Source organism: Ambystoma mexicanum, chromosome 2p (genome assembly GCF_040938575.1).
Source record: "Ambystoma mexicanum isolate Mex_15411 chromosome 2p, UKY_AmexF1_1, whole genome shotgun sequence".
In the NCBI taxonomy this organism is placed as follows: Eukaryota; Metazoa; Chordata; class Amphibia; order Caudata; family Ambystomatidae; genus Ambystoma; species Ambystoma mexicanum.
In genome coordinates, this window is record NC_090923.1 from 329,097,517 (window position 1) to 329,120,273 (window position 22,757).

A 22,757-nucleotide genomic window follows, 5' to 3' on the forward strand; every position below is an offset into this window, starting at 1 on the left:
GTAGCATGACATTCTGTGGTGAAATGATCAACTGGAATCTCGATGTAGGTTATTTAAACCTGTATTTATATAACGAGGTCCACTCACAAGCAGTTGCTGCTTTTATCTCGCTTCTCTGATCATATGATTCTGGAATCTCTGGAATCAATCTCGCTTGGTGATGAGATGGCACAACGAGAACAACAATATATAACATCTTCCCCTCCACATATTTAAACACATGAACACATGAACATTAGGTTGAGAAGTAATAGCATATAACTTATACACTAAAATGATCACAATAACAATATACAACTGAAAAAGATATGTTCTGGAATCCATTACTTGGTATGACTGTACATTTGTAGATAACCTGTGGATTGAATAATATACAAAATCTTTTTCAAAGTTCTGTATAATTCTTCTATTTCTTGAAGACATATTATTTGGTTTACTATTCCTGGTGTCCTTTTCCACTTGCTCTTCATCCACAGGAATCTTTGCTCTTGACAATGCTATGTCATCACAAGGCCATTTTTTTCCATCATCAAGAATTACAGATTTATTTGAACATTTCACTACTCTTTGTGGAAACCTATATTTGGATTCTCCTTTCAATATTTTCCTTGCTTCTTTCACACAACCCCAATCTTCTTCTTTGAAGGAACTCTCTTTCACATGTTTATTGTCATCATAGTATCTTTTGTATTTGGCCTGCTTTTTTTTACTCTTTTCACAATTTCATTCATACTAATCTCTTTGGTTTTCTTCAACATAAGCCAAGCCGGCCTTAGTCTATTGGAAGCTGTTCTGCCTCTCATCAATGTGAATGGTTCTACTTTCCTGTCTGTGTGGGGTAACGCCCTAGGTATTCAATGCCTCTTTGTATCCCTCCATGGTAAATTATTGGCAATTGCTAATTGGATTATACTCTTTATGAATCCATTCATTATCCCGACTTTTCCATTTTCCATAGGATGATATAAGGCTGTTATTTTATGTTCAATGGCTCTTTCTCTCATGAACTTTTGTATTTCCAAGGATATGAATTGAGCACCATTATCTGAGATTATTTCTTGAGGATCTCCTTCTCTGTTAAAGATTTCCTCCAGGAATCTCACTACTTTGTCAGCAGTTACCTGTTCCTCTGCCACACCCCACTCTACCCATTTTGATGTATAGTCCATTAAAACTAAAATGTACCCTTTTTGAGACTCCAAAGTTTCTAATGGTCCTGTTATGTCTATTGCCAATTTGGTCCATATATCCTTAGGAACTTCAACAGGTTGTAGTGGTGTGGGTTGTGTCTTCTTCCCATTATCACTACTGGCACATGCTGTGCACTCTCTTACTAATTGTTCCATTTGATTCCACATATGAGGCCACCAGTATACTTCTCTTACCTTCCTTTTCGTAAGGCTTCTTCCTACATGTCCTTCATGAACAATGTGCATAATTTTCTCTCTCAATGTAATTAGAGGAACAATACGATCTCCCTATATACACACTTATCATCACAAGAGATTTGATCCAAAACTTGATATCTTGTTCAACATTTTTCCAATCACTTCTGATAGCTTTCTTTAGATGTTCTTGTTCCACATCTTTATCTATTGCCTTGATCCACTCCTCTTTTGAAAAACCTGAGGAAATCTGTGCTATTACAAAGTCGGTATCTTGATCTTCCAGATATTCATCATATTGTATTTCTTCTTCAATGTTATTCCAAGGCAATTGTGACAGGCAGTCTGTCCAACATTTGATTTGCCTGGTGTATACTTCACCTTCACATTATATTGCATAATGTCTAAAATCCACCTCTTGATGCTTGGTGATGTTAATTGAACGATCTTGAAACTTAACACATGAATTAATGGTTTGTGATCGAGTGTTAATTCAATCGGTGCATCCCAAATAAGACCTTTAAAGTGTTCTAAAATCCACCTCACTCCTAACGCCTCTCTCTCAATGGTGGAATAATTTCTTTCTGCCCCTCTCAACATCCTGGATGTGAAAGCGATGGGCACTACCATGCCATTTGGTAACTGTTCAAGGACTCCACCTAATCATTTTCCGCTGGTGTCTACAGAAATGAAGCTTTTGGCACCATAATCAAACATTTTAAGAGTCGGAGCAGTGTTGATCAGCTCTTTCAATGATTCAAAGTCCCTTTTACATTCCACTGACCAATCAATTTTCATGCCTTTCCTCATCAGATTTCTCATATGACATGACTTGTCAGAAAACTGATATACAAATTTCGAATAATACTCTGCTAGCCCTAGAAAGCTGCGTAGTTGGGCTTGGTTTGTGGGCTCAGGAATTCCCATAATTATATCAACTAAGGATTTCTTTGGTTTTATTCCTTCTGCACTTATTGAATGACCTAAATAGGTCACTTCAGTTTTCCTTATTTTGCATTTTTCTATTCAGAGTGTCAGACCCCTTTCTTGAATAACTTATAAGACGCCTAGCAATTTCGCATTGTGGTCTTCTTCAGTCATTACTGATATCAAAATATCATCTTGGAAAAAATGGACCCCTTGGAGACCATCAAACAGTTGGTGCATTAACCTTTGAAATACGGCTGCCGCCGACGCCAATCCAAAAGGTATCCTGATAATATCTGAATGGGCCTAACGGGGTAACAAACAATGTGAGGTGTTTTGATTCATCATCCAGAATGACCTGATGATATGCAGATGACAAATCCAATGTCGTGAAGAACTTTGCCGGCTTCATCGTTGTTAGCATCTCATTTATATTTGGTAGAGGGTGTCTGTCTACCCAAATATTTGCATTTAAGTCTCTTAAGTCTCCACACATCCTTATTGATCCATCTGGTTTTCATACAATGACAATTGGTGAAAGCCATTTAGAACTTTCTATAGGTTCTATAACATCTTGTTCACATAGTCTCTCCAATTCTTTCTGTAAGGCCTCCCTTGTACCGATTGGAATATTTTTCACTTTATGGACCACTGGTTTTCCATTTCTCTTTAATATAATCCTGTGTTTAAATCCTTTCAATGTGCCAATGCTTTCGTTGAATACTTTTGGAAAACTTTTTGCTAAGTTCTCACTAGTTTCAGTGATACCTAGAATAGGAAACACCTCTCCTGGGTGTATTTTGATCTGTAGTGAAGCTTGCTCCCACTATCCTGCAATGGAGAATCCATTTTTGGCCACATAAAGTTTACAATAAGTCTTTCTTTCTTTAAAACATAAATGTACCCATGTGTATCCATTTATGTTAATAGGTGTCTTCCCATATCCAGTTGCTCTCACTCTTGTATCTCTTAAATCTGATTTATTTCCTCTCAGTTCATTTTCAAATGTTTGTACATCCACCATAGTGTATGGCGACCCTGTGTCAATCATCACTCTCAGTGGCACACCATTCACCAACATGGACACCCATGATCCTACACCTCCTTCAGATGGTGTCAATGTCAGAATCTGTACATGTTCTTCCATTTCCCTAACCATAGACATTGAATTGCCTGGAAACAAATATCCTTCTATTGACTTTATGCTTGACATGTTACTTCTTGTAACCTGATATCCTTCTCTTTGCATTCTATTCATGGAAAATGTTCCTTTTGTCCTTCCTCTTCCTCGGGTGTTTCGACAAACTTTCCCAAAGTGTTCTATATAGCCACATTTGTAACATTCCGCCGAAAATGCCGGGCATTCTTTTTCATTGTTATTGTGTCTATACCTGCCACATTTATAACACCTGTTTTGCACTTTATTGGCAGGCTCTCTAACTTTCTTCATGTTGATGTTACTATATTCTAATCGCTGCAACCAAATTTTCTTCTTCTCTATCATAAATGTTTTCTTGAACATCTTGTACACATTTGACTTCAGCACCCTGTGCCCTATCTTGTATTTCTTTCATACATCTATCTCCTAATGCCATTGATCTGGCAATATCAATGGCTTGTTCTAAGTTTGGGTCTTTTGCCTGCCACAAGCGTTGTTGACTCCTAGGGTCGGCAACTTGTAACACCAATTGATCTCTCAAGTACTCATCTGCCACTCCAGTAAACTTACATGTAGATATCAATCCCCTCAGAGCGGCCATGTATGCATCTACAGGCTCACCCTTGTTTTGTCTTCTTGAAAAAAAAAATGGTATCTCTCCAATACTATATCAGTTTTATTTCCAAAATGTTTAGTTAATTTAGCCACTGCCAGTTCATATTTCCTATTTTTTCCAGAACCTGTGGATACTTCTTCAGATCCCTCATTCACATTGTTTTGACCAGTCAGAGTTCTAAAAATTCTTAAAGCTTCAATACCAATACAATAATGTGGCCTCTCTTAAATCATCATTACATTTTGCACCTCCCACTGCTCTCAGGTACACTTGAAAATTGTTCAACCATTGTTCCCAACTGCACACTGGGTTTCCAGGCTGTGCCAGAAATTTCATTGGTGCAGCAATTTTTGCATCTTGGGTATAAGTATTAGCTGTTATTTAACCTCTTCACAATGGGTTTTGCTTTTGCACTTTTAATTGTATATTCTCACGGGCATTTGTTATGTAAATATTCTGTCCTGAACTTCGAATCCCTTAATCACAAATTTCTTTATTTCAGCACTTTTATTTACACATTCTCACAGTCATTTACTATGTATGTATTTCACTTTGCCCTGAACCGCTTATTTTATTTAGTATCCTTTATTTTTTTTCTTCTTTTGTTCTGTTTTCTTTTAATTGGTGTCCACAACGCTCCTTCCTTTTCAACACTGTTTGATTACACTGTTCCTAAAGACTTACTTCAATGTTCATTTCCATTCTACTTTTATTGCGTTTCACAGCGTAATTTTGTTCATATGCTTTCTATGGGTTGCTATAGTAACACTCCCTCCTTAAAATTGCTGCCGCACGTTATCTGATGTTTTAAGAGATCCTTTCCTCTAACATCATCCATTCGGTAAGTCGTGTCCTGTTGAAAAGATGCAGTTCGCTGTTGTTATGCGCGTGTACAATTTCCCAAATCTTTATCTCGCCCCTGCACACTTAACTCACTGTGCTGTTCCTGATAATTTCTGTGCCCATTCCAATCTGCACTCCCGTTCGTCCTTACTTGAAGAACCCACTACATCTCTGGTACATACGACACTCAGTTCTTTCTCTCTTGCTGGGGACCTCGAATTATGACCTGGGAGCGGGCCGTCCTTGTCGCCAAATTGTGGTGAAATGATCAACTGGAATCTCGATGTAGGTTATTTAAACCTGCATTTATTTTCTGTATTTATATAACGAGGTCCCCTTCCAAGCAGTTGCTGCTTTTATCTCGCTTCTCTGATCATATGATTCTGGAATCTCGTAAGACTCCAAAATCATATTGCATCACCATGCGAGATGGCACAACGAGAACAACAATATATAACACATCCAGGTATATCAGCAATTGCCTCTCTCAAATTAGTGATTTTGGACACAATGAATGATGGACGTTTATCATAAAATAGTTGAGAGGGAACACCTTTAGCAGTTTCATCTGATAAGGTTGTCAATTCATGATAGGTTTTGTGCAGCAAAGCACTATCAGAGTGCACCTGTTTAGTATTCGAAGTATGCTATTAAGATGTTTGATTACTGGCACAAAAGACTGAAGAACACCAGCACGTGACCAGATGCTGGCCCACATTGTTTAAGTCAGACAGATTTGGCTTAAGCCAATGATTATTTAAAAGTGCTTTACCACAACATATTTTAATACAAATAGATAATAATAATAAGTGTTATTATTATATTTACATAGAGAAAAACTAGCCTGGAAGCAGCGGCTGACTGTAAAGCACAGCTTGTTTAACATCAACAGGCAAGGATGTGAGGCATACAGCTATGCAGTAATGTGTTTGCTTACAAAACAATGTGCACCGTAGCAGTGAGTTGAATGGCTAGTGAGTAGCCTCAGAGTCCAGTTAATGTCAAGATGTGATGGAAAACGCCATGTTTTCAGTTCTGTCGAGAACAGGAGAAGGAAGGGAAAGTTTGGGGCTGCTTCTGGTATGTAATTCAACAGGACTGAGGTGTAGCATGAGAATGACTGTTTCCCAGTTTTCATCTTGCAGGCCTATCCAGTCTCAAGTCTGGCAAAGGTGCTACTGTGCTTATGCTGCAATCCACCAGAGGAATTCAACTTAGCAGCCAGGTAAGCTGGTGTGCCAGCTGAGGTATCTTTGTAGCTGTACATGATTCTTTTAACAGGATCTAAGCTGGTATGGTTAACCAGAGCAGCCACCATATGGTGGGGGAGCTGTGGTCGAACTTGCATGCCCCGGTGATGAGGCACGCTGCTGCATTGTGTGCCACCTTAATAGGGGGTAGCTGTGTGGCTGGGAGCCATGCTTCAATCTTTTTCCATCTATTTGGTAGATAACTAGAGCTTGCAGCATTATTCTAAATTGGCAAGAAGGAGTGGATCGTGTCAATGAGGGTAATTTGTTGCTAGGTCATTTGGGCTTTAAAGCTATGTGTTGTTGGAAGGATAGTTTGCTACCTAACATTGATCTGAGACATTTTGATGACTTGGTCAGTTGCAGGATAAATCCATCCAGGTGCATACCTACAGCCACCTTTGAGTGTGATCCCGTATGAGTTTGGGGCATAGGAGAATTAATACTGTCTTGATAAGGTCAAGTTTCTAGCAGCTGCTTGATATCTATGTTTTAATGGTAGCAAGTCATGCACGTAGGCAGGCAATATTTTGCGAACCTCTAACTATTAGGTATGTCTGGGTGCATTATGCTTTTGAAATCGGTTAGGAGTGCACTAAGTGGTTCCATTGATAGACTGAATAAGACCAGAGAGAGGATGGATCCAAGGTCAAGTGTCAGCACACTGATCTCATAGAACCCATCTGGATGGACTGGTGACTCCCAGATAGGTATGAGAGACAGTAGCGTGCCATTGTCAACCATGTTGAATGAAGCAGAGAGGTTGATGACTAAAAGGGTAACTCAGAAGACATCATCGACAAACAGGATGGTGGCTGTCTCCATGCTGCATTTGGCTCAAAAGCCAGATCTATTATTTTGAAACAGGTTGGTTAGTTCATTTTAGCGAGGAGTTGATTGGTGACAACCTTCACAATGATTTGTATGATGAAAGGAAGATTAGTGGCAGTATGGTAGTTTGCCAGATGGTGTTCATATTGTCGATGAATAAGTCATATATAGACTCACATCTTTCTTGTGAATCCAGTACCACTGGTTATGGGGTGGGTTTAGAGAATTGCTTGACAGCTGAAAACAAGGTTTGTCTCATGTTACGGGCTAGTGCAATGATGTTGTGTAAAAAACCTTTGCCTCAGTAATGAGGGTCTGCCGGTTGAACCTTAAGGCCTTGAGCACTAGGAGTTCTTCTGGTTTGTGTGCCTCATGCCACTGTTTCTCAAATGACCTAGTAGCTTGTTTATTAGTGCAAAGCTCTTGGGTATGCCAAGAGTAGAGAGCTTGGTCCTGGACAGGCTTTTTTTGATTACTGTGTAGCTGTCAGCCAAATCCTTTGAGGTTTTACAAAAGGAGTGCAAAAGGGAGTAGAGCTTCTCCAAGGATGGAAAGTTAGAGAAACCTTCTTCCATGGTGTGTACCAGGCGATTTTTAATGATCATCGCGGCCTTTATAGGATGATGTGAGTTAGAGAGGAGTGGATTGCTGCATGATCCACGCGTTCAAGGGTGATGGGGTCAGAACATTTTAGGAAGGATGTGGAGGAGACGATTAGGTCTGGTGTGTTCTCCTTGACGTGAGTGAGGAAGGGCACATGTTGAGTCAGGCCTAGATTTTCAGCTCGGGATGAGAGGGTTTCCTTGTATTCATGGTTGGGAAGGTTCCAAGTAGATTGCAGTCTCTGGGACAGATGGTATTTGTGTGTGAACTCGAGATTACTTCTGTTTACTCATCTATGAGGAAACCACACATGTGTATTGGTCTGTAGATGTGATTAAAAATGGCTGCTGAAGTGGAAGAATGGAACAAAAGGCTCCCACCAATCCCCTCACGCCCCAGGCCTAGAGGATCGTGGCCCAGGCACCCGCCACGAGAGGAGTTTGCCTATCTACCAGACGACCAAATACCCTGGTACAGGAACATACGGATGTGCCCACCAGCCTGCCCACCAGCCTGCCCACCAGCCTGCCCTGCCCATGCCGACTCCTGCTGCATGGATGAACTCGACTGAACCATTCAACAGTAAATAAACACATTGTTAGAGATGCCATGACGACCTAGCCAACGGTCAGCACACCCGTGCAAACATGCACACTGGACACTCCCACACCAATCCACATGAAGAACATATTCAGTGCTATGACGTTGGTGACGGACACACCCACTGACGCGCATCTTTATTATTTTTCACATAGGTTTTTCAAAATGCAGAAACGCAAGACGCACAACAAACTCATCGAAAATGCTTGCTGACGCTTCTCCTAACCCATGCATTGCAATGAGAAATATAACAAAGACATGATACTGGGGATAAAACAATATGATACCATAACCTAAAGCGCCGTGCATCAAACATCCCCACCTATGCACCAGGCCCAAGTAGGCTGCAAGCAAGAGCCTCCATGAACATTGAACGAGCAAGAGTACAATTGCTGACCCTGCAGAGTGAGCCCGGCGAGAACAGACAGTCAAGGGCACAATGTTGCAAACTCGCATGCCACAAGCCGAAGCCAAGGTCACACCTGCAAACTAAGCCAGACACACAGTGGAAAATGCAATATTAAATGTGCAGAATTCTGCCTCAACCACGGTCTCTTCTCACGTGACCAAGCAGAACCTGACAGGGTGCCAGACCCAGGAGGAAGGAGGCGCCTGGATCCCACGTTTTGAGACACAGGCAGCAACAATGAAGCGACTCAATGGACATCTGCGGCGGTGGGAGTAGTCTGCCCTCCAGCATATGAACAAATCCTCGCATTGTCTGCACATACCCATAGTTATACATTGTTGCAAATGACAGGTGCACCGCGAGCTGGGAACAGCGATGGTCCCAGACTGGGGGGCTCGCGAGTGGTCCAATCAGAACATGGGGCACTTATCACTGACGCCATTAACATTAGCCAATCCTCAGGGGTCTTCATGTAACAATTTTCATGTATCTAGTTGAAGGGACAACCCAAGTATACCACCTGACTGACCCGCAACCACTAACAGCGTTCTCTATACGTATGATATACTAACCCTACCATCTAGAGGAACCAATCCAGAGTGGCGATAGGTTTTTTGCTAACTTTCCCAGGTGACGCGAGTAGCGCATCATACCAAGGTAAAAAAGGGCCTGCGAGACCCACAAAGAGAGAGAGAGAGTCAGGACGGACGTGTACGATCCTTGACCCATCCCTGCCGTTTTTTAATAAACAGCAGAACCACCTTGCTTCTTGCGTGTGCCTCATACTCATTTTTGGGATACGCGGGAGGAGTTGGGCCTCCCGGCCCGGGGGTCCGCGGACGGCCAGCTGACCCCGGCAGAATTTCCCCCCGACAAGTTGGAGGCACTGCTGAGATCTGTTTAAGATCTGCTTTTATTTTATTTTTCCCAGTGCTCCCGTTGCGAGGAGGCCCGGCGACGCGGCCCCCTCTGCCGCTGCCCCCTTTTGAGGACTGCAGGACCATCGCGGAACTACGAGAAGACCGGACAGCGCAATCCAGATATTGGCCTTCGGGAGCCGGTTGAGAAGTATCCCGCCCGCGGTTGGCGAGTGTCCAGACGTGGTCCAGACGACGGGAGGTGGCGAGCCGCTTGGAGGGGTGCACGCAGTCGAGTGGCCCCGCATCAAGAGAACTTGGTGAGTATGCCACACCCAACAAGCAATGTGAAATTGTGAGGGAGGGGGGACGAATAGAATACGGGAGGCGGGAGGTGTTACACAGGTGCGCGGCGAAGGTTTGATAAATTAGTATTGACGGTGAAGTGAATGGTAGCTGGACAAGTGCGAGAGCAGTCTGCCACGTTACGGAAGAGGAGGGGGCGGAGCACGAAAACATCACGTGCGGCCGCTCGTAGAAACTGATTGGCCTAGGTCGCGACCACGTGTAAGGGTGTGTGTGTGTGCGGTTTCCTACAATTTGGTGATTATTGATCAATGAGTAGATGAGGATCCCTATTGATCGAGCAGAAAACTCGATAGATAGATGACGTTTCCCTGTAGGCGGTAGCTAACTGGTTGCCTAATACGGAAGATAATTGGCTGGTTAAGCCCTTCTGTCGAGGGGCGTATCACACGCGAGGTAACGCAGCGTGCGCAATCTGATTATATTGTTGATTACCTTGTTCCAGGCGAGACAAGAGGACAGCTGTGGGGTTAACTGGGGTAGATTGCAAGCAGATTTTGAACTTTTAAAAACATGTAAAGAACTTACTAGTAGTTTTGGAAGAGATCGGTGACGTCACCAGTAGGGCTTTCATAGGATATCTCGAACGCGAGGCATTTTTCGAAGAGTGGTGGGGAAGAGAATAATGGTAAGGGAATGGAGACGGGGATAAACGGTAACGAGTAGATTGGGGCAAGGTGAAAAGGGGGGCGTGGCCGCGCACGGAGAACGCCGGCCACGACAAGTGATGGAATAGGAGGAGGGGTAAAACAAAGTGGGATGGCTGTATAAGAACGTCACACAGGGCACGCAGCCACAGGGGGCTACGTGCGCCTCGGCCGTAGGGGGCCGTAAAGGTGTTCGGTAAAGGAAGAAAAGAAAGAAAAGAATATACAAATGCAAATGCTATATTTTACTATTTTGTTTTAGCGGACAATCGCAAGTCCCCAAAATTACGGGGCCAGGTAAAGATCTGAAATTGTATGGCGTACACTATTAGCAAGATAACCACTACCATATAGAGGGAGGATAAGAATTGAAGTGCTACTATGTCACACGGGACAGGATCAGGAGGGTGGGGAAACACCCTCACTACCCCGCTACAGCATATATGTAAAACACTGTCACCCCATAGGGAGAAACTGATGAAATACAGCATAGAATGGACACAGGGGACAGACAACAAAATGACGACACCATGGCCGCCTAATGGCAGTTTCGATCCATATACCCAACATTCACTATTAACCCATCTGCATAACACATACAAGGGGAAGAAGTTGACACACCACGTGGAGGTGTTTAACTTTTGGAGGATGTTCCAAGGGTCCCGACCAGGACCAAACAGAATGTTCACTATGGGGGAAACAACGGAAGCAAAGAAGATTAAGGAGGAAGGAGAGAATGGGGAAAAAGAGAGTGAAGGCACACAGAACACGGGGAACGGACAAGAGGGAGGAGAAAAGAGCAACAACTCAAACGAAAAGGAAATAAAAAAGGAACAGAGCGACAATATGCCCCTAGCGAAGGTAGTGAAAACAGAGGGAGGGGGTTATATCCTTTAAGAGAACTAGGAGAAATAGTAAGAGAACAATTAAGGGCGGCTGAGGGGTACTCGAACCCGGCATACAGCCCGCCACCATATACAGCTACAGGTGGCCACACGGGAAGGGAGCGGACTAGTACGATGGGATCAGCTCATAGGAAGACGCCCGCAGGGGAGGGGAGGACTGGCGAAGAGCAGATCGCGGAAATAGGACATGATGAGTGGGTAGCTGCGCAGGTACTATTAAAATTACGAGGTTCATTAACAGGAGAAGAGAAGGAGGTAGTAAGGAAAATGGACGAGGATAATACCAGGAAGAGTGAAATGAAAGGGGAAGAGGGGAAAAGAAAGGAGGAAGAGCTGTTACGACAAAAGGAAGAGATTTTGGAGGAACGATTTGCAGAATTAAGGGATGAGCAGAATGCACTGATCAAGCAGCTCGAGAGAGAGGAAAGAGAGAGAGCACGGGAAAGGAAAGAAAGTAAGAATGAGTTGGAAAAAATGAGGGAACGAACTGAGGAGCAAAAGAGAGAAGCCGAAAGGGTAAAGGCAGTAGCAGAAAGGGTATCCAAAGCAGCAGTGCGTGACAGGAAAAGAGAGGAAGAAGAGAAAGAAAAAGAAATGGCAATATGGAAGAGGAGATTACTATCAGAAACGACAAGGAAATACGAAGAAGGGAGGATGATAGAGAGTATATTAGAACGGGAAAGCGTGAGATGGGAAAGGAAGAAAGAAGAAGAAAGGATATTGGAAAAGATGAGTAGTGAAGTAATGGAGGAATTGAAAAAGAAAAGAGAGGAAATTGGTAGAGAAATAGCGGAGAAAAATGAAGGGGAAAGAAAAGATAGGAGAGGGGAGAGTGAAGTAAGGAGGTATGTACACAGAGACACAGAAGTAGAAACAACATCAGCACAAAGGGGAGCAATTGGTAAAAAAGAAACGGGAGGAACGGATCTAATAGATTTAAAAACAGTAACGATCAGGGGGAAAAAGACAGATTGGGGGTTGCCATTCCTGGATGACCTTTGTAGTGAGGAAGAAGAAGGAATGGAGAAGGAAGGAAGAAATAGTGAAAGGAAAGCCTAGATAAATTATACATCACCCGGACAAATAGAGAATCACCATGGGCCTGGAGGAGAAAGGAAGAACTGGAGGGAAGTGAGGGGGAAGAGCAAGGAATGGCGGGAAGGCAGACACGTGCAGCTACACCCTCATCATCCCGTCCAACATGCTCCACCACCCCACACTCATTACGTGCAACATGCCCACCTAAACTCGCACCCTTCCCCCACGAACTGACCCCCTGCAGCAGGCAGGCTTAGAGACCTCCCTGGACGCAGGCAGGGAGACCGATTACACACGCCCACATTAAATAAAGGAAATGATAAAAGAAGGGGAAGAGATGGAGGAGAAACAGTTACGAGCAGGGGAAATATGGACGCAATTGACGATGTAGAAGACACGGAAGAAGAGGAGGGGTGCACAGACTCGATTTTGTGGAACCCAGGGGGTCAAACAGGACACAACTTAATGCCACTTCTGGAGAGGGGAGGGGTTAGACCACAATACGTCCCTTGGAAGCATGCAGACAAGGAAAATATAAAGTGCAGGCTCCCATCATTAAGTGGAGGTGCGGGAAAATGGATATATGAAATGGAAAAACACACCGCAGGACAGAAACTGGCAGTGGGGGATGTAAAAGGCCTTCTAATATCAATATTGGGGGATGCAGCAGATGACATCTGGAAGAGAGCAGGCTTCCCCGGGGTCACAATAACAAACACATCACACGATGGGGCACCATTCGCAAACTGTAGACATGCATTATGGCAAGCGCTGAGGGTACAGTACCCAGACACATCAGACATAGGAGCAATTACCTCACGCAAGATGTGTGAGAACGAAGGTCCTGTTGATTATATCCAGGAAATTCAAGAGAAGTGGCGTATGGAAACTAGAGAACAATGGGACAAAACACCAGCAATATTCTATCATATACTAATACAAGGGCTCCCAGAAGCAGTTCAGAAACAACTGAAGAAGGTAGTGGGGATGGAAGCAAAAGCATGGCCAGAAATACAACTGACGATAGTACATAATTGTAGGACATGGCAAGAAAAGATGAAACAAAAGGAAGAGGATAGAAAAGCGGAAGAGGCTAAATTGGTACAGAAAAAACGTACTAAATACACGATGGAAGGTGCACTAATAACTACACCTGCAACAATGACTCAAAACCCCACACAAGTAGTGGCTGCACAAGATCCATCCCAAATACAATCATCACAGATTGTAGCACAACAGCTGCCACCAGCTTACCACACACGACTAACATGGGAGGAGGATACTCAACGCCAGGAGCTTGATATTATAATTACAACAGGGGAAGGGGAGGAATGATGAGGGGGAGGGGATACGGCTATAACACACAACAGCAAGGGGGAGGATTCAGAAATTTCTACCCCTCCGGGCAACCAGTATACCAGGACAATTCAGGGAGCTTTCCATGGCAGAACAGGGAACCACCGGTATGTTGGATTTGTGGATTACTAGGGCACATGTCACGCACATGTAGAAAGAGACCAGGCACACCATCATGGGGAGAACAGGGACAACAAGGTCCTACAAGGGAACAGCAAGACACCCAACAACAGCAGGCACTGCAACCGGGAAATGTGCAGCAACAACTAGTAACACAACAACAGCCACAGGCATATTCACTACCACAACAACAGGTAGCAATAACACAACAACGTCAAGTGCAGCAAGTACAGCAACCTGCCCAAATTCAAGACCATAACATAACCACTACCAATACACAACTACAGCAAACACAACTGGGAAGGGTGACTGTCCTGGGACACAACCCTTACACAGGAAGTGGTCAATCATTATACCCACAATAGGACAGCCCACAGACGGCCTTGGTGTGTCCCATCCTGTCGGTAACACCTAATAGTGCGGAGGAACCACGCATAGAGGTAACGATAGGTGACAAAAAATTGTCATTCCTTGTTGACAACGGGGCGACCCGGTCTTGCATAAGGGAAGGTAAATTTAAGATGTCAGGTGAAGCCATGAACACCCAAGGATTCTCTGGGGCTAGGGGGTTGGTTCCCTTTACTGATAACATTCCCTTATCAATAGGGGATTATGACATGTCCGTCCCGCTTTTATATTCTAGGGCCTCACCAGTAAACATACTGGGGAGAGACATAATGAGCAGGTTGAATATGACGATCTCCTTTACGGAGGACGGCATAATTTGCTCCACTCCAGGAATAAACATGCTCACTGCACGACAAATTATGCAAGCATATTGTGGACAGACAGTGATTAGGGCTGAGCCAGTAGATGGCGAACTGTTCCAATACGGAACAGACATGGCATTTGCATGGATGCCAGGGATGGAAGGAAAGATCTGGAGGAGGCCAACAGCCTATTTGTTTAGACCAGAAACACCAGCCAATGAACCAGAAGGAAAGGTGATTTCAGTGAGCATGGAGAGCATTATAGCAACTGCTGATTATATCACAGTACATGCCCAAGACAGGGAAGGAAGAGCATGGAGGGCAGTGATAGCCCTAGCTGAGGGATGCAGGCTCACCCAGGTGTCAGACGAGGAGCTCTTTTCAGAAGAAAAGGAAGAAGGTGAAATGGTATTTATGATGAGTGTAGAAATATGGCTAAGAGTGACATACAAACAAGTGGCACAGAAAATTGCAAAGGCACTTGAAACACCCACATCCATCCCAGTTCCCTTCTTTGAGGAGGATATGGCAAAAGTCCCAACATCATTATGGACTACTAGTCCCTATGACGTGGGGTGCATAAAGAGTATAGGGGGAGTACGAATAAAATTGAAAAAAGGTGCAATACTCCCTAGAGTGAAGCAATACCCACTATCAAAAGAAGCAGATGAGGGCATATATGAAACAATAACGGCCCTTATAAACAATGGCATATTGGTACCATCAGAATCACCATGTAACACAGCTGTATATCCAGTGCGCAAAGCTAAAGAAGGGTCTTGGCGTTTCATCCGGGACCTCAGGCCCTTGAACAACATAGTGGAAGCAGAATACCCCATAGCAGCAAACCCGGCCACAATATTGTGTGGCATTCCAGCAGAGGCATCACGATTTACAGTGATTGACCTCAAAAATGACTTTTTCTCAATACCCCTGCATCCAGACTCACAAGATCTAACAAGCTTCACGTACAGAAACACAAAATGGAAACACACCAGATTGCCACAAGGGTACTGCGAGTCACCCTCTATTTTCAACAGAGTAATACAGATGGACTTGGGAAACATTGAAGTGGAAAGCACAGTGTTGCAGTATGTTGACAATATGATAGTTTGCAGCACAAGCGAAAAACAATGCAGAGAGGACTCATTGAAGATGCTGACAATAGTGGCTGAAAAGGGTTACAAGGTAGACAAAGAGAAGTTACAGTACTGTCAGGAACAGGTGCTATACATTGACCAGCTCATATCCCAATACGGAAGAAAGATTGCACCACAAAGAGCACAGGCCATATCAAAAACGCCGTTGCCACAAACAGTGAGGGAACTGCAGCAGTTCCTGGGACTGTACAACTACTGTAGAGCATGGGTATTTGATTATAGCTCATACATAGGACCCCTACTTGAGGCATTAAGAGAAGCTAACAAAGGGGAGAAAAAATTGGGGTGGACAATGGAAATGAAAGAGACCTTTGATGAACTGAAAGATGCAATATCAACTGCTCCGGTACTGGCCACCCCAGATTATGAACGACAATTCTTTATATTTTCACATTGCGACTCAGCAGTAATGAAAGCAGTGTTGGCTCAAAAAACAAGCATGGGTTACAAACCAGTAGCATTTTACAGTGGTCACTTGGATCCTGTAATGTTAGGACATTTCCCTTGCGAACAAGGTCTCGCCGCAGCTGCCTTCGCGGTAGAGAAAGCATCATCAATTACAATGGGGTGCCCAACCACACTATTTGTGGAACATGCACTATTTGCAATATTGAACAAGCCTAAGTCCACACTAACCACGCAGAGGGCGTCAGGTTATGAGATCATCTTATCTAGACCAGAATTATCAATTGTTAGATGCTGCACAGTTAATCCTGCAAGGTTTATAGCGGAAGTAATTGAGGAAGGAGACTATGCACATGATTGTACGCAGACTACCGAAATGTACTCATGTACTAGAAAAGTTGAAGAGGACGCGCTAAATGGAGGAGAGCTCTTGTTCATTGATGGGTCATCAACAATAGACCAAAGTGATGGGATAAGGAGAACTGGGGCAGCAGTGGTAAAAATGACAGAGGAATTGGTGTATGTGGCGGTGAAATGCGTACAATTACCACAACATTACTCTGCTCAAGCAGCAGAATTGGTTGCACTGATCTTGGCGTTGAAGGAAAGCCTTGACAAAAGAGTAACTATATATTCTGACAGCGCATATGTCACGTCTACTGTCCACTCAGGATTGTCCAAATGGAGGAGAAGAGGGTTTAGGAGAGCTGACGGCACCCCAGTGCAACATGCTCTCTTATTAGCTGAATTAATTGAAGTAATAAATGACCCCCAAGAATTAGCTTTGGTCAAATGTACTGCACACACTAACGGAGAAGATCATATCTCAAAAGGAAATGCAGCAGCAGACGCACATGCGAAGTATGCCGCATATTTTGGTGAGATATGGAACCCCCCAGAGTCAGAGAGAGGGAGAGAGAGTGGGATAGCTAAAGAGATGTTGATAAGAGAAGGGTACACCCATCTCCCAGCCACACAGATAATGGAGTTACAAGCGGCTGCACCAATGGCAGAAAAAGAAATATGGGTAAAAAGAGGATGTACAATGTCACCAACTGACGCACTATGGCGCCAGGGTAACACTGGAAAGATGGTAATGCCATTGGCACTATTGAACACCGCCCTGAGCCAACTCCACCACCCAGCCCACACAGGCAAGGAAGTTATTGCAGCACGAATTAGGGAAGATTGGTTCTGTCCCGAGTTAAATTCCCATGTGACAAATTTTATCAGCAATTGTCTCACATGTCAACAGTTTACGGCCGGTCACATGCTGAAAGTGATAAAAGGTACTATACCCCGGCCAGAGGGACCCTTCCTGCACATCCATATTGACTATGTTGATATGATCAACGTATGTCAAGGAAATAGGTATATGATTGTAGTAGTATGCCCATTCTCCAGGTGGATTGAGGCAGGACCCTGCTCACATCCAGATGCATTTAGAGCAGCTAAATTTCTAGTGAGGGAGGTTTTCCCCAGGTGGGGAGTGTGCGAGGTACTGCGGTCGGATAATAGCCCGCATTTCGCTAATGAAATGTTCCAGCACATCACATCCTTACTCAACATCAAGCATAAATTTGCATGTGCATATCACCCGCAGGCCAACGGTGTATGCGAACGCCTGAATGGCCTATTAAAAGAGGCAATTGCAAAGATACAGCAAACAACAAAGAAGAGTTGGTTGTATTGCCTTCCGCTAGCTCTATTTGAGCTGAGGAATAGACCAGGCTCCGACCACCACCTCACTCCTCATGAGGTGGTGACCGGACGACAAATGCGCCTTCCTCTAACGCCAACATCAAGGGCATTCACAGACTATGAAAACACTGCAACTGTTCTTGGTGATGAAATGTACCAATATGTGTCTTCTTTGGTTACTAGTGTAGTGTTTGTGTCTCAACAGCTCGAGCGCACGCGGGGCGGGTCTAAGAGTTACCAGCAAGAAGACGAGGACCAAGGACCGGAAAAGGAAAAACTGTGCGAAATTGCTAAAGGTGACCACGTGCTACTCCGCAATTTCAATAGAAAGTGGAACAGCCCACGCTTCACTGGTCCCCACCTTGTAGAGGAGGCATCTACGAGAGCAGTAAAGTTGCAGAATAAGCGTGCTTGGAATCACTTACACGACGTAAAGATTTGCAAACTCCAGACCCACCCTAGCGTCACCGACAGGGCCATTGGAAGAACAGTGACAGCGTCACCCATGGAGGAAGAGACTTCTACCACAGCTGATGACCTAAGTGTCTCCATACCCTGCCACCCCCCAGATTCCCCAGAGACAACTACTGAAATAGAAACTGGTAATTCCTATACCGTCCACCCCATGGTCACACGATCAAAGAGTAAAGAGACTTCCGCCAGTTGAGCCCAAACCCTCTGCCCATCGACCCCCTACCCACTACAGTAACCACCCAATTGAAGGACATTGTCTTCCACATATACACATGTAAACACTTGAATGTTCTCTTCTTTCTTTCTCGCACATGCAGGTACCGCGTATTATTGTATTGCTAAGAAAACAGATAACTAACAAAGTTCATTGACCAGGAGTAGATGCTACCCTCAGACGATAACTACCCTGGAGCCCTATCACACCAATTTGTCTATCACATAAAAAGGCCAAAGTACCTAAAAAGAAGGAGGGTACGTGTCTACTACACAGCATTTATCTTGGCCATAGAACAATCAATGCCCCATCTTCACCAACACTTGCCTGCCCTAAGAGACAGATCGCTTAGATTGGCGTGGGAACAGCTCTTCGCCTGGGCACTGAACGACTACTTGATAGGGAGAGCTTGAAAACAACAACTAACACTAATAACAAGCCTATTGAGAATTTTCAGGCGGGCAACTTTAGCGTCGCAAGAATAAGCTGCCGGACTGCAGCAAGGTAAGAGTAAAATGCTGGTGAGACTAGCTTCTGTAATAAAAATTATAGGGATTTTGATGATCACTGGGTTTTTGGCTGCCTCTGTATGGCAGAAAAGTTATGCTATCAATATTTTGGCTGTACCCAAACCTAATGTACCCCCACCCACGGCTGCAACAGGTGTTACGTCAGGTGGTACTAGCAAGCCTCCACATAAGGGAAATAGAGTTAAACATAGCACATACTCAGATAATAAAGGTATTGATAATTACATAACAGATTCAGCACACGTCTCGAACAACATGTGGTACCAACACATGACCCAAATAGGTAAGCAGACAACAGAAGACAGCTGCTACGTCTGCTCGTTGATCCCATACGCCATGAGCGCTTCTCGAACATTTGTTGCCACGGAAATAGATGAAAAGACAGCACAATGTATAATATACCTGGCACTGTTCCAAACGAAAGGGAGATTTCAAGGGACGGTGCTGAAACTGGTGTGGAAAACACGAGACACATATCCATACGAAAACAACTTCCTCAAGACTTATTTGAGTTACCACAAGAGCAGTTTGCATGCTGAAGCATTCAGATACGTGACAAGTGGTCCTGAAAAGGGAGAAACAAAGAAAGTAACACTACAATACCTACCATGTGACTGGTAACAATAACAGGGAAGGTGTACATGGACAACAAATGGGACATAGGAGAGATTGGCAGCAACATGGTAACAAGAGAAAATATTACAACTATTGATGAACACAATAACAGATGTTGGACGATTTGGGGCAAGTACGTACCCATGCTGACATGGATGGAGAAGGATGAAGACCCAATAAGCATACTGCCGCTGTCTGCACCTAAGGTATGCTACCAACATAGAGGAGAAGTGGACGTGGGATACAACACCAACTGTGCAAGCGTGGTGGAGTTACCTGAGGGGGGAGCAGGAACAGCAGTATTAATGGACCATTACTGGGCCTGCGGAAACAAGGCACACCACACACTGCCCCCTCTGTGGAATGCTAATGCACAATGGTACACGTCAATGTACCATCACTAGTGGTGCCCCAGAAACATGTGAACGTGGCGAACTTCCCTAAAATGGATGAAGGAAACAAGAGGAAGAAGAGATCTGTAAAACCTCAGAAGGGGTCAGAGAATGAAAAGAACAACAACAACAATGTCCTGAATAGAAAGAAGACACAAGGAGAACCTCTGACAGGAAATTACCTATGGGGAAGGTCGGAAACAGCACTCACTTCAATCCCACCAGAACACAGACTATTCAGCAGAGCAGCAATGTTCTTCTCGTCAATAATACATCCGGGACTACAAACTTACGCAAACGCAAAATGGCTCCAGATAACTAGATGGGAGCTAATGATGACAATTTATTCTACAGTAAATGGATTCAACGCAATAAAAGAGGAACTGCGAGCAGTGAGGATGGTAGCACTACAGAACAGATATGTATTAGATCTCCTTACAGCAATGGAAGGAGGAGTTTGCGCAAAGATAGGACAATCATGCTGCACATTCATTCCTGCTAACGATGCTGACAATGGTACACTGACAGAAGCAGTATCACAACTGGCCCAGATGCACTCCAAAATGATGGAAGAAAGTAAAGGAGTGAAGAAGGATGACAGCTGGTTTTCAATGTTATGGTCATGGATGCCATCTTGGCTGTCGGACAGACTGAAGATTATAGTTGGATGCATAATACTGGCTGGAGCTGCACTGATCATACTAAGATTTTGGAAGGCCCGGAAGGCACACACTACAGACGAAATGATCAAAATGGTTGCTATGCACCCCTTGATGCCGGCAGATGATGGCCAGCACACGGACACAATAATAAAAGAAAGAGAAAAACTGCGCAAACAGATCATCACCAACCACCTGGACCCACCATCTGTGAAGCTCGAAAACCCAAGAAACCCAAGGAGCTACATAGGGAAATGGGTATACTGCACACCTGGAGGAACCTGTGTATATATGTATTGGTCATTTGAAGACCATGTCAACTACTATGGACACTTGGGAGGAGTAACGAAAATATGGAGAGTAAGAGGAGATAAGGAAAAAGATATGTTTGTGGTCGACAAGTCGACCAGAGGGGGGACTGAAGTGGGAGAATGGAACAAAAGGCTCCCACCAATCCCCTCACACTCCTGGCCTAGAGGATCACGGCCCAGGCACCCGCCACGAGAGGAGTTTGCCTATCTACTAGATGACCAAATACCGTGGTACAGGAACATACGGATGTGCCCACCAGCCTGCCCACCAGCCTGCCCACCAGCCTGCCCTGCCCATGCCGACACCTGCGGCATGGATGAACTCGACTGAACCATTCAACAGTAAATAAACACATCGCCATGACGACCTAGCCAATGGTCAGCACACCCGTGCAAACATGCACACTGGACACTCCCACACCAATACACACGAAGAACATATTCAGTGCTATGACGTAGGTGACGGACACACCCACTGACGCGCATCTTTATTATTTTTCACATAGGTTTTTCAAAATGCAGAAACGCAAGACGCACAATGAACTCATCTAAAATGCTTGCTGGCGCTTCTCCTAACCCATGCATTGCAATGAGAAATATAACGAAGACATGATACTGGGGATAAAACAATATGATACCATTACCTAAAGCGCCGTGCATCAAACGTCCCCACCTATGCACCAGGCCCAAGTAGGCCGCAAGCAAGAGCCTCCATGAACATTGAACGAGCAAGAGTACAATTGCTGACCCTGCAGAGTGAGCCCGGCGAGAACAGACAGTCAAGGGCACAATGTTGCAAACTTGCATGCCACAAGCCGAAGCCAAGGTCACACCTTCAAACTAAGCCAGACACACAGTGGAAAATGCAATATTAAATGTGCAGAATTCTGCCTCAACCACGGTCTCTCCTCACGTGACCAAGCCGAACCTGACAGGGTGCCAGACCCAGGAGGAAGGAGGCGCCTGGATCCCACGTTTTGAGACACGGGCAGCAACAATGAAGCGACTCAATGGACATCTGCGGCGGTGGGAGTAGTCTGCCCTCCAGCATATGAACAAATCCTCGCATTGTCTGCACATACCCATAGTATACATTGTTGCAAATGACAGGTGCACCGCGAGCTGGGAACAGCGATGGTCCCAGACTGGGGGGCTCGCGAGTGGACCAATCAGAACATGGGGCACTTATCACTGACGCCATTAACATTAGCCAATCCTCAGGGGTCTTCATGTAACAATTTTCATGTATCTAATTGAAGGGACAACCCAAGTATACCACCTGACTGACCCTCAACCACTAACAGCGTTCTCTATACGTATGCTATACTAACCCTACCACTCGAGGAACCAATCCAGAGTGGCGATAGGTTTTTTGCTAACTTTCCCAGGGTGACGCGAGTAGCGCGTCATACCGAGGTAAAAAAGGGCCTGCGAGCCCCAGGAAGAGAGAGAGAGAGTCAGGACGGACGCGTACGATCCTTGACCCATCCCTGCCGTTTTTTAATAAACAGCAGAACCACCTTGCTTCTTGCGTGTGCCTCATACTCATTTTTGGGATACGCGGGAGGAGTTGGGGCCTCCCTGCCCGGGGGTCCGTGGACGGCCAGGTGACCCCGGCAGAATTTCCCCCCGACACTGCGTCTCAATGAGAGGGAGGCATTTGCATGTGATAGT

At 44.6% G+C, this 22,757-nt stretch overlaps 1 protein-coding gene across 14 annotated transcripts in view; it reads right to left on the reverse strand.

The window, feature by feature from the left end:
• Window positions 1-22,757, reverse strand: part of ERC2 (ELKS/RAB6-interacting/CAST family member 2) — a 4,434,974-nt gene that overhangs the window by 832,108 nt on the left and 3,580,109 nt on the right. The window lies entirely within an intron of this gene.